This window comes from Thermobia domestica, chromosome 13 (assembly GCF_964235325.1).
Source record: "Thermobia domestica chromosome 13, izTheDome1.hap1.1, whole genome shotgun sequence".
Taxonomy (NCBI): domain Eukaryota; kingdom Metazoa; phylum Arthropoda; class Insecta; order Zygentoma; family Lepismatidae; genus Thermobia; species Thermobia domestica.
Window position 1 is genome coordinate 7,907,573 of NC_137466.1, and position 17,978 is coordinate 7,925,550.

General features: G+C 36.8%; 1 protein-coding gene across 2 annotated transcripts in view; it reads left to right on the plus strand.

The window, feature by feature from the left end:
• Window positions 1–1,133: 1,133 nt before the first annotated feature.
• The window catches only part of LOC145668006 (uncharacterized), a 76,834-nt gene continuing 59,989 nt past the window's right edge, over window positions 1,134–17,978 (plus strand). The window contains exon 1 of one of the 2 annotated variants that reach the window (XM_081735454.1): window positions 1,134–1,267. The gene's annotated coding sequence lies outside the window, so the exon portion shown is untranslated. The remainder of the gene's footprint in view (window positions 1,268–17,978) is intronic. The other variant, XM_081735455.1, reaches the window with a different exon arrangement.

Sequence of the window (17,978 nt, forward strand, 5' to 3'; positions counted from 1 at the left end):
CTTCTTTTCTCAGAAATATATTTGGGAGAGAAAGAACAATCTCATGAAAGTTAGACAATGTACGAAAATCTCATTGTTCCTTGTAACCTTTATCTTCCTTTAAAAAAAAAATCACCAGTGGTATATATAAGAGCGGAAGTGCGACGTAGGTGCAGTCCGGTCGCCTCCTCCAATTAATAAATGACCACAGTAAACAATATTACATATTTGGTGATCCGTTTAAATAGTAACCTACTAACCTTTTATTTGGTACTGTTGCTCACGAGCAATATCGCATTCTATTGCGTTATTCGTACGAATTATAACTTCAGTGATCATTTATTTGGCATTATGGCTTTCATACAACATTCGTACACATGACTTGCGGGTCGCTTGTTTAGACATATCTAATCTTCGTCAACAGGCGACAGTCAAATTTCGTGTTGTAGAAGCTTTAGGGCCTATCTCCTACGTTCCGGAAAGTTCTTTTTTTTTTTTTTTTATTTGTGGTTTCTTACTCTATATGAAGATATTTTAACGAAACTGCTGCTAATTACTTATAATATTCTTATGATATTTTTACCATAATAGGGCAATGCTGCTCAGTAGCAACTCATAAGAACTATTTTATGGCAATGTTGCTTTGAAGTAAACATCCTGTATTTTGTAACCAAAGTACAAACATACTTTAAAAGTTACGAAATTATGATCAGGAAGACGTGGTTTAACCATAAAAGCAAACGAAATATTTTAATGGTAACGCTATCAATGCTTATCAATTAAAGGGTTAAGGAATTAAAACTCGATTTTCTTAATAAGCCCATTTTATGATATTTATTTCCCCCCCGACATCGTCTGTATTTGTCATACTTGTGTTACTTTAATGGTTTTACAGTACGACAATTAAGCAGGGATTCCACCATGATTTTTAGTTTGGGGGTGTTAAGTCAAAATTGGGAGGGTGTAAGAGGTTTGCACGGTTTGTGGGTTTTTTCAAGAATGTGGGGGTCACTCCCCCACCCATAGGGGAGGGGGAGCTGCCGGAAACCTTCTAATAAGATTTAATAATATCATAAAATTGAATAAATAGGGTGAAAAGGCAGCAGATAAAATTTAAGTATTTTTCCCCAGATCTAGTACTTTTTTTCTGCCTAGGTTTGCACGAAATATTTTTGCTAGGTGCTCACACTGCTTGTAATAATATGACTGGTAGCATTGTACCAAAAAAATTGTATTTGTTTTGTACCGTTTTTCAAATTTCTTAAATTCAGACATTAAGGTAACACAGGTAATATTGTAACTTTTTAATGTATTCCCATGCTATACTAATTTACGGTGTCATACTTATATTCGTGAAATGTGAGCTCCTGTGAGCAGGGAATACACTCTTACTGCCTGTAGTATTCGTTAAGGAAGGAGTTGCATCCGTGCAGGTTTACTTTTGGCACAGCGAAAAATAATTGAAAAATATAACGTACAGTTTTACTATACGGATCCATAGTATAAGTAGTAGGAAGAGTAGCAGTAGTAGTAGTGAAAGGAACGGATTAGAAGCCCCGCAGGGGTTGTTGGGTGGATATAGTATACATGAAGCTGCATTAGTTCCCGAAGGAGCAGGACGCTCATACTTTTAGGGATTATTCATTGAGTATGTACGAACTTACAAAGGGGGTTACAAAGCGACTTTTATTTACTTATCGACTGATACGTACATGTACTTTATACCTGCATGTGTAGTGCCCTTGTACTTTATCTGTGACTATGTGTGTGTGTGGGGGGGGAATTTAACGCATATCGCTTGTCTTGTGTATATGGATCTTCTTACTATTGCACTACGTAGAAAATTTGTGGTATTTCATGTAGAAGTGGTAATAGAACACAGAAGAAACGCAGATCAGGGAGTTCTCATGTATACTATTACCATATCCTAAAAGTTTTGCACTGGGCGACATAAAAATATCACTTGGCATAGATAAGATTCAAGAGAGCCACGAGAAATAATTGTTGAGTAACTATAACTATTTTATGATTTGCGTATAAATACAGCTTCCGGATGAGTGTCATAAAATTTGCAGTGCAAAATATACAATCCAACCACTGCAAGGTGGCCACTTGAAAGCACTAACGCTATCTAATCGAGTTACGGCAGAAAGAAGCTGGTGAGCCCGCGCGATAGGACGTGGATGCGTCCGAAGGAAACAGACGCGTGAGCGACGATGGGCGTACGTCTAAGCCAGGATAGTGAAAAGTCGGTTTTGCCAACGAGGCTTAAGCTGCTCAGATCGCGGTCCCGAAATATACACACATGAACCTGTTTCCGGCGTTGTATTACTATTTTTCTTACTTTATTATACCTTACCCACAATTACCGCTGTTTCTTTTCAGGCCTTCCCTATTCTTTGTTAACCTCTTTCCGCATGATTTTTTTTTTCAGCGAAAAAAAAAAAATAAATGGTCCATTTTCTGTTAAGGGGGTCCAAAAGTACACTGGACCCCCTTAAGCTAAACTAACCTGACCTAACTTAGACCTAACCTAACCTAATATAACGTTATATTATGTAACCAAACGAAAATCAATAGAAAGAAGTGGTGTCAAAGGCACTGGACCCCCTTAACGGAACATTGACCAAATAAATAATCGGTATTGAAAATCCTCATATGGGAACTTGAAAAATGAATTAAAACTTGAATTTTAGATTTTCCCCTAAATTCCGACGAGAAATAAGTACACTGTGTAGTATGGAAAGCTTTCCTAAAAGTGTGTAGGGAATGGATCGTGCCATATATATATGTCACTTCATGCAGTAATATCTATACCATCGGCGCAACTCTGTCTTCAACATTGAGGGGGACGGGTAAAACCGTTCCCATAGTATATATATATACAGGGTGGGCACAGAAACAGTCCCAGATTTCAAATTAGTGTAAATTTAATATGCGAAGGAATATTTTGCTGAAATTTTGAACACCGATACATAAACTCAAAGAGTTTTTGTAGCATTAATTGAAATCACAAACACTCGATGTGCGCGCCACCTGTAACGCGGGAAATATCGAGGCGGTAATCTAGCTCCAACCACATGTTGTGAAGCATGTCTGGTGTGATGGAGTTGACAGCATCACTGATGCATTCTTGAAGATCGCTCAGAGTTGCAGGTAGTGGAGGTGCATACACTTTGTCCTTCACAAATCCCCATAGAAAGAAGTCACAAACAGTGAGGTCAGGTGATCTTGGAGGCCACTTGCAAAGAACTTGATCATTGACTCCAGAGCGCCCTATCCATCGGTTTGGGAGGTTCTCGTTTAGAAACCTGCGTACAGCACGATGCCAGTGGGGCGGCGCTCCATCTTGTTGTAGAACGAAGTCGTCTATCTCTGCATTACTAAGTTGTGGAATCAACCAGTTACGTAGCAATGCTAAGTAACTTTCACCTGTAATTCTTTGTTCCTGAAAGAAGAACGGACCGTGCACCCGACGCTCTGATACTGCACAGAAAACATTGATTTTCGGTGTCGCGTTCCACATTTACAGTTACATGAGGATTCTGGGTTCCCCATATCCTTACATTGTGTCTATTCAACTTTCCACTTACGTGAAATGTCGCCTCATCGCTGAAAATGATCTTCGTCAGAAAGTTTTCGTCGTCCTCCATGAAATTTTGCATAGTCTCACAGAACTCACGGCGCTTTACCTTGTCTTGTGGGTATAACTTCTGAACCAACTGCAGTCGGTACGGGTAACACCGCAAACGCTTGCGTAAGATGTTGCTTACTGTTGTTTGTGGCATCTGCAACTCTCTCCTAGCATTACGTGTAGACTTCTGTGGGCTGTGTACGACGGCTGCTCATCCGCGCTCCACAGTTTCCTTGGAGACTGGACGTCGCCCTGAATGTCCTTTTCTTTGATCACAAATGCACCCCGTCCCAATAAACGTTCTATGCCACTTAACAATATATTTGTGTGTGGGTGGATTAGCATTGAATTGTCATTTGAAATCACGCTGTACTCTTACAAAACTGCTTTCTTTTTTTTTTTTTTTTTTTTTTTTTTTTTTTTTTTTTGCAAATTGTAAAACGCACCAGCTTCGTTGCTGTGGGGTGAACGCCATTTTCGATGTTACTGCCCGCTAGCTACCCTACTCAGAACTAGGATTCTAAAAAGATGGATATTAAAATCCTTTGAGTTTACTGAGCTCTGTACAAAGTTTCATGTAAATATTCAAATAAATGTTAATTATATGGCACTTTAAAATCAGGTACTGTTTCTGTGCTCACCCTGTATATATAAGCGATGTTCAAAATATTTATGAAGTTGAAAAACAATGCTGTCAAGGATCAGGGGAGCAAAATTGTCTTCATATATAGGAGGCTATCGGGCTCACGCTCCCCCCCCCCCCCAAATTTTTAGTTTTTCGCATTCCACGTACAACAATAATCCTTTTTACCATTTCTAAGAATGTCATTGACTTTCCATTTTCTTATGCTCTTTGTTCAGAAATATTACTGTATTTGTCAAATTTAATTCCATGCAAGAACTGCGTCCTTAATTGTTCTTTCTTTTATCCTTTCTACTTTCCTGTTAATTGTTCTTTCTTTCATCCTCTCTACTTTTCTGTTTCTTTTTTTTGACGTTACTTTCTTTCATTTCGCCTATCATACTTTATCGACCGTTGTCAGTTCTGATTCAAGTCGACCGTCATCAGTAACACCAAAACTAAGAGGAGTTGATAAGAGAAACTGGTGTTCCACAAAAAAAATTGCGCGGATATCAATAGGACAGAACTTTAGTTATTATAACAAAGGAAAAATTATATCGTTTAGGTATTTTTAAAAGAAGGAAATGTTTAAATTAAAGAAAACCAAAACGGGGGACTAATTAGCCCGGTAAATTGGGAAGGCCAAGAGGATGCTTCCTTTTTTTTGTATGAATAGAATAAAGGGTTAGATTCACTCCGAAATTTTTGTATCATATCATATAGGATTTATCGATCTGCAATTCTTGCCATTGTAACTTCAATTTATGCATAAATTAAAATATATTTAATTCCGTAAGTCAGGTGGGCAATTGCCCACTTCCTTTCTTGTGTTGGGCATAGCCCCTCGAAACAAAATCCTAAATACACCATTAGTTGTTTTCAACATTGGGAGGTGGGCAGATTTGAGACTTATTCTAGAAAAGAGAGATGGTACTCATACTACGGTAGATGAATCTGATCAACTGTTGTAGAGTATATTATATATTAGGCGATGTAGATGAAATAGTAGTACATATCAGTATTACAAATCACTGCCTTGAACACATTCTGAAATCTGAATAGATGCATATTTATAATTGGTATGTTTCTAATTAGGCATCCACAAAGATCCACGTTAAAATTGTTTTATAATAATATAAATAATGACTTCCCCAAAACAATGAAGAAAGAATATCAATTATGTATGATGCAACAATACTCTTTGAGCAAAATGATTATAATTTCAATAACATTACAGGAATCGTTACAGAAATCTGACGCATGTCATACTCTTTAGTTAACAGATGTAACCTTAAGATTATGGAGAAAAATATTCCAGCAATTGAATTCTTTTCTTTGCTTAGGAAGCATCCTCTCTCAAAAGACAAATTGGGACACGCGGAAATACGTAGGAACAAACCATGGTTCGAACTAGCAAGAAGAAAAAACAGGCAAAATTACGTTGGCTACAAAATCCGAATTAAATAACTACACAAAATTTCTTAGACATCAGGCATCCACAAAGATCAACGTTAAAATTGTTAAAAAAAAGATCCAAAGAAACGCGATTTTTTCAAAGCTAAAATTTAGTTTGAAGATAATAGTAAAAATAAAAACATTCGGGACATGTATAAAGGGATCAACGAATTTAAGAAAGGCTATCAACCTCGTGCTTATATTAAAGAAAGCTGATGGATCAGTTCTCACTGATACAGACAGCATTTTAAATAGATGCAAAGATTTCTTTCACGATTTGCTTAACACGCAGCCAAAAACTAATGTGCGTGGAGAAAGGGAGATATACACCGCAGAACCGCACATTCCAGAACCCAACCGAATAGAAGTGAAAATCGTCATAAAGAAATTAAAGAGACACAAATGTCCGAGTGTAAACGAAATTCCGGCTGAGTTAATTTTAGCTGGAGGCGAAAAATTGTAGAACAAGATGCACAAACTCATTTTCCTTATCTACAAAAAGGAAAAATTGCCAAAAGAGTGGAAAGAATCAATCATTGTTCCAATTCACAAGAAAGGCGACAAAACTGACTGTAATAATTATCGAGGCATTTCTCTTCTGTCAACATCCTTTCAAACATTCTATTAGCAAGAATGACCCAATACGCAGATGAAATTATTGGAGATTATCAGTGTGGATTTAGACGAAATCGATCAACTATCGACCAAATATTTACCATTCGCCAAATACTCGAAAAGAAGTTTAAATACAATACCCCGGTACATCAACTATTTACTGAGTTTAGAAAGGCTTACGGCTCTGATACGAGAGAAACATTGTACAACGTTCTTACAGAATTTGGAATACCGAAAAAAGCTAATTAGATCAATTAAAGCATGTTTAAATGAATCCCAAAGTAAAGTCCGGGTAGGAAGATTTTTGTCCACGAGCTTTCACGTCAAGAATGGCCTGAAACAAAGAGATGCTATGTCGCCATTCTTATTCAACTTTGTCCTGGAATACGCTATAAGGAAAATCAAAGATAGCAACCAGGGCATAGAGCTGAACGGTGTTCACCAGGTTATGGCATACGCTGATGATGTAAATTTAATAGGGGATGATAGGAGAACAATAGAAAGAAATACAGAGGTCTTATTAAACGCTTGCAGGGACAAGTGTTTAGAAGTAAATGCAGAGAGAACTAAATACATGGAAGTGCGTCTGGACCGTAATACGGCAAATTATGGAGTCGTTAAAATATTAAATAATACTTTTGATAAAGTGGATACTTTGAAATATCTAGGATCAATATTAACAGACGAAAATCACATTCACGAAGAAATTAAATGTCGACTATAAACGGAATTCGTGTTATTATTCCGTTCAAAATCTCTTGTTGTCGCGAATTCTGTCGAGGAATTTGAAGCATGAAATAAATAAAACGATAATCATACCTGTTGTTCTGTATGGTTTCGAAACATGGTCGCTTACTGAGTGAAGAGCATAGACTGAAAGTATTTGAGAACAAGATTCCCAGAGAAATATTCGGACCCAAGGGGAACGGGAATGGGGAATGGCGGAAACTTCGTAATGAGGAACTACGTAAATTATACGGCTTACCAAACATTGTTAGGGTCATCAAGTCTAGGAGACTTAGGTGGGCATAACATATAGCCAGAATGGAAGAAAGTAGGAACGCTTTCAAAGGTTTAATTGAAAGACCAATCGGAAAACGACCATTAGGAAGACCAAGCCGCAGATTTGAAGACAATAGTAAGATGGATCTCGCAGAGATTGGATTACAAAGTAGAAACTGGATCCAGTTGGCTAAGGATAGAAGTCAGTGTAGGGCCTTTGTGAACGCGGCATTGAATCTACGAGTTCCACACGCTATAGAGTAAGTTAGCTTACGAAGCATGAGTAGATGCCTAGGCTGATACTGCAAGTAGATTACGTGCGCATTTACTGAAAAGATGGGTTCTACTGATACTGGATAATTTATATACTCTTTGTGTGCTAGGGCCTAGGGGAGAGGAGGAGATAAGGTTTCATGTCAGGTTACGTCACGCACAGTCGCGCGCCTTCATTTTCATTAAAAATGGAAAAGCCAAGAGAAACCAATTTTATCTTACGTTCCTTTGTGGCAGTCGGACACAAATCATCACACTTATCCCAAAAAGCACTTTTTAAGTCAGATTATTGGGAGAGCCTTGAGTTCCAATGTTGGGGGGGGGGGACATGTCTCCACATTTCCCCGGAATTTGTGCCCGTACCTACAGCTTGACAACTTCGCAGCATGAGGAGAGGGGCATATCCTCCTCGGGCATTTATTGCAATTTGTGCCCAAGTAGCGGAAGTGGAATTACATATTGATGAGACTATTAAACGCACTACAGCACGAAGTTCAGTTTGAAAGACTACAGAATGCGATTCTTTTTAAAAAATGAAAAAGCCAAGAAAATCAATTTCGTCTTACATTCCTTTGTGACAGTCAGACAAATCATCACACTTATCCCAAAAAGCACTTTTTAAGTCAGATTATTGGGGGGTGAGTCCCTCCCAGATCCAAGATTGGGGGGAAATGTCCCCCCGGGATTTGCGCCAGTGATCTATACTATACTCTCAGTTCTTTAGGATTCTAATACTATGCGTCAAGTATCTTACCTATAGATATCGTCCCATGAGATCCAGAGGAACGCAACTTCATTTTGATAGGTTTACAAGAGAGAGGAAAGTATGTGATTTTAAAAGAAAAAATAATAACATGGTAAAAATATTACCGAATAGTAATCAAGACATTACAAAATGAGTTTCAACACTACACAAATGACAGGATAGCTAACCAAAATAGTAATTCAGTTTCGTACTATACACTATTGAAATAAGATATGTTCCTCTGACTCTGAGCAGATTGTTTTAAAGGAATTTTTCTTGTGGACATACGCTTAGTAAAATATAATAGCCTTCAGTTTTCTTATTACGAGCTCTTACTAGAAACGCTAAACATTTACATCTAAATGTTAAAATAGCACCACTAAACAGTAAAATAACATTTAATCACTATCGCCATCATCATCACTACCACAGCGATGCACGCGCTGCAGAGATGGCGTGGATCAAGGAAAACTCACCCATTGTGACTCACGACCCATCATGACCCACTACCCACCGAAACCCATCGTCATCAACCCTAACCCATAATCCACGCCCTTCTCTACACTGACTAAAGAGTTTACACGTGAAATTATTACTAATTGAGGTTTGAATTTCTACGGTCAATCGCTCAAGCATCGCTCCTTTACAGTACCGGTGGATCTGACCTTTACGTTATAAAATGGTAAAGTGTTTGTCATGGGTCAAATTACAGTGAATTTCAATTTAATTAACATATATAATCATTTCCTTATTGAATTACAGGTACTTTTCGGTGGACAAAAAACTGTAAAATTTTACATATAATTAAGGATACCATACAGATTTAAAATTTCCATGTAAGCTTACAATATAAATTGTATGTGTATTTTTTTCACAACTCTATGGCTTGATTGCCTTGTGCTCTGAGCGCTCCATATAATAAACACAAGCTTCAGCAATTATTATAATAGAAAGCAGTTAAAATGCGAAGCACTGTAATTTTTGTTTCTCAATTCTATTTTACATGTGGCTGACCCGGACCACTAAACTTAGTTATCCATTTAATAGGTAGATGATATTTCAGATCAGCAATTCAGGATGTTTATTGCTAAACATTAAAGATAACTAAGAATAGAGAAAAAAATAACTTGTTAGTTATTAGATAAAAATACTAACTTCCTACAGTATAACGCTAGATAATTTCGAAAAATATTTTTGCATTTCGATAAAATTAAATTTGGCAAACATTTCAAAGGCATATGCTTCCCCTAAAGAAAATGCATTTCACTTACAGAAATATTGTTTTGTATGAGTTACGTCTTAAAACTTCATGAAAATTCAATCCCTCGGTACCACGATAATTTATTTACTTTATACAGTCTTAATCTAATTCCAATGGGTATTAGGACATGATCCAATCACCCTTCGGTACTTCAAATATACTTAAGTATCACCAACTTCCAAACTAGGAGGTAAATAATTAAAACTTTCAAGAAAATAGGCAAATGGATTATAAGGTGCAGGAAATAGGATTATCAGTAGTTTCCATATACCCTACGCTTAATGAAAAACCAATTTAGGTATGGTGCCTTCCATTTCAATTCAGGCAGAGCATGTACCATCACCATCTCAGATATTGTTGAAACTTTTTTTTTATAGCAACTAGACATGTTTTTAAGAGACCCATATTTTTTTTTGTCTTGTCGAAAAAAATTTTCCCGCCAAGTAATGGGCCATCAAAGACGGGAGTACAATTTATGAATTGTAGAAGACATGGAAAATTGTCGACTCCGAAGCCCCACCATTCACCTATGGAGACAGGTAGAGTTATAATTCTTGTTGTGGTATGTTGTGGTACCGTGTAACGTGGGTTCCTGTCACCACGGCATGGCGCGTCCTCAGGTTGCGGATCGAGGAGAAGGCCTCTAGATATAGAGGTTAGCTGCGAATATACTGAATAAGCAGTCGCGGACAGACGACTAGGAGTGGTCCTCCAGCTTGGGGGGTTGGGTAAGGCTAACACCCTCATCCTGTAAAAAAAGGTACCTGTTCAGAAACATGCACAAAAGCCTCGGACAAGGACTGATAACTTGGCACAACATCAGCAAAAGAAAATGGACATGAGATTTGGAACATGGAATATTAGAAGTCTTTATAGGGCAGGCGCGTTAAAATCTGTAACGAGTGAGTTAGAGAAATACAGGATGGACTTAGTAGGAGTTCAGGAAGTTAGGTGGGAAGGAAATGGATCTGAGAATTCCGGAAATTTTACGTTCTTATACGGGGAAGGAAATAAAAATCACCAGTTAGGAACAGGGTTTTTCGTTCACAAACGAATATTACCAGCAATTAAACGGGTTGAATTTGTTACTGACAGACTTTCTTTTATTACTCTTAAGGGACGGTGGTGTGATATTATTGTTTTAAATGTACATGCTCCAACTGAAGATAAGGGTGACGATATAAAAGATAGTTTTTACGAAGAAGTGGAACGGATATTTGACCAACTCCCGCGATACCATATGAAGATTCTATTAGGGGATTTCAATGCGAAGGTAGGACGAGAGGATATTTTCAAACCGATTATAGTATTGTGTACCACAATGTAAAGAAACATAATATTTAATTGGATTTTAAAATTTGTATAAAACAGGCAATGTATGAAGTGGAGGCAGTTTGAATATTCTTTAGGATTCATAATCCAATGGAAAATTTAGAGTGCCTTGACTTCTACAATGCAAATGACCGGCTATGACTTCTAGAACTAGGAAGACTCAGAAAGAATGTGCAAGAATGTTGACATGACGGAAAAATCATATAAATACTACCGGATTCTCTTCCGGGTAGGAGAAGTTCTATTTTGACGCCGAAACTCTGCGAGTCAAATTATTCATAATTAGTTTCTGTCACTCCGTCATTCTGTCCATCAGAGGTTCTGCTCGTCATCGTTATCAAAAGTAAGTGATTATGCATTGTCTTCTCTAGTCTTTAAGTCATACCAGTCCACATCATGCTCTGTAGTTTTTCAGTCATTCAAGATCAGTTCATTAAATTCTTGTTCTAAATTATTTCTGTGTTGTCGAATTTTATCTTTGAAATTCTACTCCCATGTTTCTAATTCTGAGCTACGCTATCTACGCCCCCAAGACTTGCATTAGTTTAAATTACTTCTTGGAGGAACTGGGTGGATGTTAAGGCCATTCAGTAGTTTTCATGTATGAGAATTGTTTGGGGTTTGCGACCCAGACAAGAGGTCTCCGTTCGACATGCCTCCAGAAGTTTCTAACTGCCTTTTACGTCACAAAACCGGTCACGTTTGAGGTAGATTGCAAACCTATTTTTAAGGTTTTAGCATGGTGGAGTGCGCGGTCTTTTGGACAGTGTTACAAGCTATTTTGTATGTTGAAATTCACTGTTCAAATTGATTTCGGTATTGTAATGTTTCTCCAAACGCGGGAGTGTGCAATCATATTTCAAAGTGTATTTAAACGTTTTAGAATTTAAGTGCTAAGGTTGTATTTAAGGTGGTTTAGGAATTTAAGGTTATATTACATAGAGTACAATGTTATATTAGTTATTTAAGTTAAAAGATTATTTTTCTTGCCTTATTTTGCTCATGCCCATTGATGAGTTAACAGAATTGTTAGATGACATACATTTACATGTAGTGAAATTAAAGAAAAAGTCAGCGCAAACGCAAACAAGATTTCCACATAAATATAATACTAGGCTAAACAGCAAAATGAATCAAGGAACGAATACAGAAACTCCGGCAAACAATTCGGTTAAGGTTGAGATTGCTCGAGATTTGTTGCCTATTCCGAGGTTCGATGTCAAAAGTGGTGATGATATACGTTTATTTATGGAAGAATATGATGACGTATGTAGGATCAATGGTTGGGACGAAACTAAGAAAAAGGAAATGTTACCGTTAGCATTTACAGGGCAATTTAGAAAAAGGTTACGGGTATTTTTACAGAGACAAAGTGAAGAGCCACAATCTTATGACAATTTAAAGACACTTATTTTTAAGGAATTTGGTAGATCTACACTAGGTTTAGACATAGAAGATCAATTGCGAGAAAGAATACAAAAACCTGATGAACCAGTTACGAACTTTGTATATGACATGCTTTTGCTGATTCAGAGATTTGATGACAAGTTGTCAGAGGAAAGGGTGATTGCTCTTATAGCCTCTGCATTACAACCTTATTATTTAGAGCGCATTGGAGTATATGAATTTACAACTGTAGAAGAAATGTTAGGTGTTTTAGTTAAGCTTGAGAAAAATAAAGCCCGTGTACAGAGAAGGGAAAAACGCGAACGTAATACTTCCGTTACGAAACAATCTTGGAAGTCCGTACTTCCAAAGTTGAAAACTTCATTAACAGCAGATTCTTCCGAGGTCGAGTCAGATAGTGAAGTAGAGGTGAAACCGCTGAACAATCAGGAAAAAAGGAAGAAAAAGAAAAAGTTAGTTAAGCAGGAGGCTAGTGAACCGAAAGTGCAGAGTCAATCAAGTACTCAGGCACAAAGTCCAGTTAGCTCCGATCAATTGCAGTCGTTAGAGAAAAAGTTAGAGAAATTAACTTTACAGATTAGTCAGCAACAATCTGATCAGAATAACAGTAATAGTAGTAATAAAAACAATGGTAATAAAAACAGACAGAATTTTCAAGGAAAAGGGAATAACATTTTCAGACAAAATAGAGGAAATCAGAATCATAACTCTAGTCAAAGAGGAAATTTTAGAGGTCGATTCCGTGGTAACTATAGAAATTTTAGAGGCCAGTCGAGAAATCAATTTTATCCTAGAGGTAATTTTCATAATTACCAGTTCCAAACACCTATGTATGGTAGTAATTATCAACATTATCCGACTCAGGCACAAACACATCCCATTTGTTCTGTTTGTGGTCATGGTTTTCACACAGAGGATACATGTTTATTGCGGAAGCAGTCTTTAAACGCGTAATGTCTGTAAATGTGGGAGGTACATTTACAGATAACGCAGTATTCGGGAACAAGGGTCACGTTGTAAAATCCTCCATTACCACTCAAAACAATATGATTTTAATGCCAATACTAATAGAAGATAAGAATGCTCACGCTGTGTTAGATTCTGCTTCACAAATATCAATAATTAGAGAAGATTTAGTTTCACCAAAGGCTAAGATTTTGAATATTGATACACGCATAAAAGGAATTACTCAAAATTCTCTTTTGATAAATAAAATAGCAATTGTTCGTTTTAAGATTAATGGGAGAACATTTCATCATGCTTTTCGCGTGCTAAACAATTTTTCCCAAGACATGTTGTTAGGGAATGACTTTTTAGTATCCCAGAGAGCACAAATAGACTTGAATAGAAATGTTTTGTTGCTACGTAGATTTGGAAAACCTCCTAGGTTTGCTATAAGTGATAACAGAGATATTTCAAAGGAATTATCACCACAGGCTAATAATTTAGTTTGTAATAGTATGAACCCTGCGTTTGTTTTGGTTAATGATGTTACTATTCCGCCTCGAACGAAACAATTTGTTGAAGTAAAATTAGCGAATTCAAAGACAGGAAAAGAATGGTTACTTGAACCAAACAAATCGTTACAAGACAAGACAGGAATTTTGATTCCTAGGACAGTTTTATCTCCCAAACACTTTGTACAAGTTATTAATCCTTTTGTGTCTTCAATTTCGTTAGCGAAAAATGAGATTTTAGGGTATGCCGAAGATTTGGCATATTTAAGTGATTTTCAATGTTTCAATGTACAGTCAGAGGATGTAGATTCAGAACAGTTGTTGAAAGATCAGAAAATGTTTGATAGTACAAAACTAGATGTTGGTACAGAGGTTAAACCTGAGATTAGAGAACAATTGATTGATTTATGCTATAGGTATGCCGACGTGTTTGCTTGGTCAGAGGATTCTATAGGGAGAATTAAGAATTATGAGCATGTAATAGAATTAAAAACACAGGTTCCTTTCTATAGAAGACAGTATCCCATTCCTGCGGCCCTTAGACCACAAATTAGAGAACAAATCAATCTTCTTTTAGACCAAAAAGTTATTGAATATAGTGAAAGCCCATATAACTCGCCCGTGCTGTTTGTAAAGAAGAAAAATGGAGATTTACGTCTATGTTTGGACTCGCGTCTCCTTAACTCTCACGCAGTGTTACAATCCGTCTCTTTACCACCAATACATGACATTTTATCTACTATAGGAGGAAGACTGTACTATTGTTCGTTAGATATCAAGAATGCATTTCATTGTGTTCCTTTGGCAGAACAATCTAGACCTTATACAGCTTTTAATTTGCCTCAAATCGGGTCATTTCGTTATCGTTCAATTCCCCAAGGTTTCTTAAATTCTCCAGCAATATTTAGTAGAATTATGTCCATGTGTTTAGCGAACGTTTATCCTGAACATGTGATGTGTTATATGGATGACGTCCTGATTTCAACGAATTCTCAGGAGCAGATGGTTGAGATTTTAGAAAAAGTGTTTCAAAGATTGCGTAATGTAGGTCTGAAGCTTTCTGTTGAGAAATGTAAGTTTATCCACGATAAAGTAATAGCGTTAGGACATGAATTATCCAGGTTTGGTTACAAAATTTCGGACAAGATCATTAATTCAATCAAAACATTTCAGACACCTACATCAACTAAAAAATTAAAATCATTTTTGGGACTTACGAATTATGTTAGGAAATTCGTCAAGGACTATGCAGAAATAGTGGACCCTCTTCAAAAACTGACGAGGAAAAATGTTAAATTTCATTGGACAGACGAACACCAGAGAAGTTTTGATAGGTTAAAATCAGAATTGATGAAGACACCCATACTGAAGCCGTACGATGCGAAGAAACCTCTAGCTTTGTACACAGATGCTTCCCGAAAATCTGTGAGTGGAATTTTGATGCAATGCGATGAAGATAAGAAGTGGTATCCAATAGCCTACTACAGCAGGAATTTGCGAGACAGTGAGAAGAATTTGGACATTTATTCTTTAGAGTTACTCGCAGTGCTAAGTGCATTCAAAGCGCTTAGAGTATTCTTAATTGGTCGAGAGTTCAAATTGCTTTGTGACAATAGGTCAATTACCTACTTGAAAAATACTCCTAACCTACCATCGAAGTTAGCGAGATGGCAACTACAGCTAGCAGAATATCAGTATATTCCTATTCATGTTAAGTCTTCAGACAATGTGGCAGATGTACTTTCCAGGGAAACAAATAATCAACCAACAAAAGAGGACTTCGATGTTGAAGACCTGAATACATTCATTTCATTCAAGGAGGACGTTGATGTCGGCAAACTTCAGAGGGAGGACTCTTTTTGCGGTCCAATCATCCGAGTTTTGGAAGGAGAAGAACCGAAGGACGCGAAGACGGAAAGACAATCGTACTACTTTGAGATCAAGGACGGACGCCTTTTTCGTAAACAAAAACATCCTGGAGGAATTAATTATTTATTATGTATTCCTTCTTCTTTAAGAGACTATGTTTTTGACTGTGTTCATTCTTCTAATCTAGGAGGGGGACATCTAAGTTTTTCAAAAACGTATTCAGCCGCAGTTAAGAAAGTTTACATGCCAGCCTTAAAGCAGTACATACAGAAACGTTGTCAGCAGTGTATATCTTGTCAGGTGAACAAACGAAGATCTGGTCGAACACCTCTACATCCACAAACCTATCCAGCATACTCTGCTATGAGTACAATAGTGATCGACGAGTGTGGGCCTTTTCCCTTATCGGCTACACACAGACATAAATACATTTTAACAATGGTGGATGCTTGTACAAGATATTTGGTGACTAAAAGTCTTCCTGACATTACGGCAGAAACGATAACTAATGCCATTTATGAGGAAATAATTCTCAAGTTTGGTATTCCTCAATTAATTTACTTAGATAGATTGACATCTCACAAATCGAAGATCATGGAAGAAATGGCAGAACGATTCAACATCAAGTTGAAATTTGCGAATACAGCTAGTAGCTATACCATTGGATTAGCTGAGAAATTTAACGACAAAATACAAACATGCCTTCGGCATTTTGTAAACAAGAAATCAAATGACTGGGACACGGCTTTGGCAAATATAACATTTTGTATTAATACCCACAAACATGAAGGTACCCGTTTTTCGCCTTTTTACCTTCTTTTTGGGTTTGAAGCGAGAACGATGTTGGATGCGAAGTTAGATCTTCCATGCAAGTTCGTGGAGAACGAAGTCCGAATTAAGAATGTACAGGATGCGAGGGAGATTGCAGCGAAAAATCTTTCTAAGAGATTTGAGTCGCAGAAACAATACTTTCAGAGAAAGTACTCCGATCAAAAATTTCATTTAGGACAGAAAGTCCTAATCCAAGATGTTAACCCGCAGAAAGGAGTTCCGGCTTGCTTTGGAAACAAATTTAGGACGCAAGGGACAATTGTTGAAAAATTGAATGAAAATTCGTATCGAATTCGCTATCGAAATTCGAAAAAGGAAGAAGTCGAGGATTCATTTGACATTAGAAGACTACGACCGTTTTACGAAGATTCCAATTGCCAAATGGGAACGTTAGTGTAAAAAAAAAAAAGTTTATGAAATATAACATTATTTAGTATAGGCATTAACTGGTGGTGGACTATCTTATTATTTTGCGTTTTGATATGCTTCAGCGAATTCTGGACGCTGAACCTCAACCAAGTCCAGACAATCGACGGAAGTTAACATAGAAATATGTTAACATTTTCTAAATTTCAATATCAAAACGTAATTTAATAATTTTCAATTGTGTCGTTTTCTATTCTATCCTTTTGGGTTAGATTAGGAATTATGGATTTTTCTTCCACACTTAGAGAAACGAATCAACATTAGAGAAAAAAAAAATGATCCTGTAAAGTAAATATTAGATTAGAGAACATCCTATAAATAAATTTTAAATCTGAGATTTCATTTTCAACAAGCCGCTTAGTGGAAATTTTTATTCATTTCAGATGAATTGGATTTCCATGACTCTGATTCTTGTATGGTCCATGAGTAGCTACTGTGAGCTAAATCTTGACCCTCAGCAACAAATAACTTTAGCAGAACTAGGCATTGCTATTTCGCAAGCAGGCTTTGCAGTTCATGATGCAGAGAACATCTATACTACACTTCGGATTCATTTGGATATTAATTTCACGTTACCACACAATGATAGTTGTACAGATTGGACTCAATTCAGGCAAGAATTATTGGAACATGAAAGAGAATTTTTTGCAGAAATTAGAGACGTTATACCATGTGCTTTCCAATTTTCGAACAATTCAGTTCATTGTGTACCTAAACAACGTAATCGTAGATCAATTGTATCTTGGATACTTGGTCTTACATCTTTAGGTCTTTCAGGTTATAATTTTTATCAAACCAGTCAATTAAAGGCATCTGTAAATGCGTTACAGGAACATGATCATTTGCTAACAACAGAAGTTCAAAATCTCAAGAAAGCTTTTAATCATGAAGTTAAAATTGTACAGAATGTAGCCTTAACAGTCAAACACACTATGCTGAAAATGAAATCACAGATAGAAGAAGGATTTTGTAAAGTAGTTAGCATAGAAAACTATTTGCTTGCAATGTTTACGTACTATCAATCACAGCAAAGGATTATGAAAATGGTATCTGATATTCTTCAAAATAGA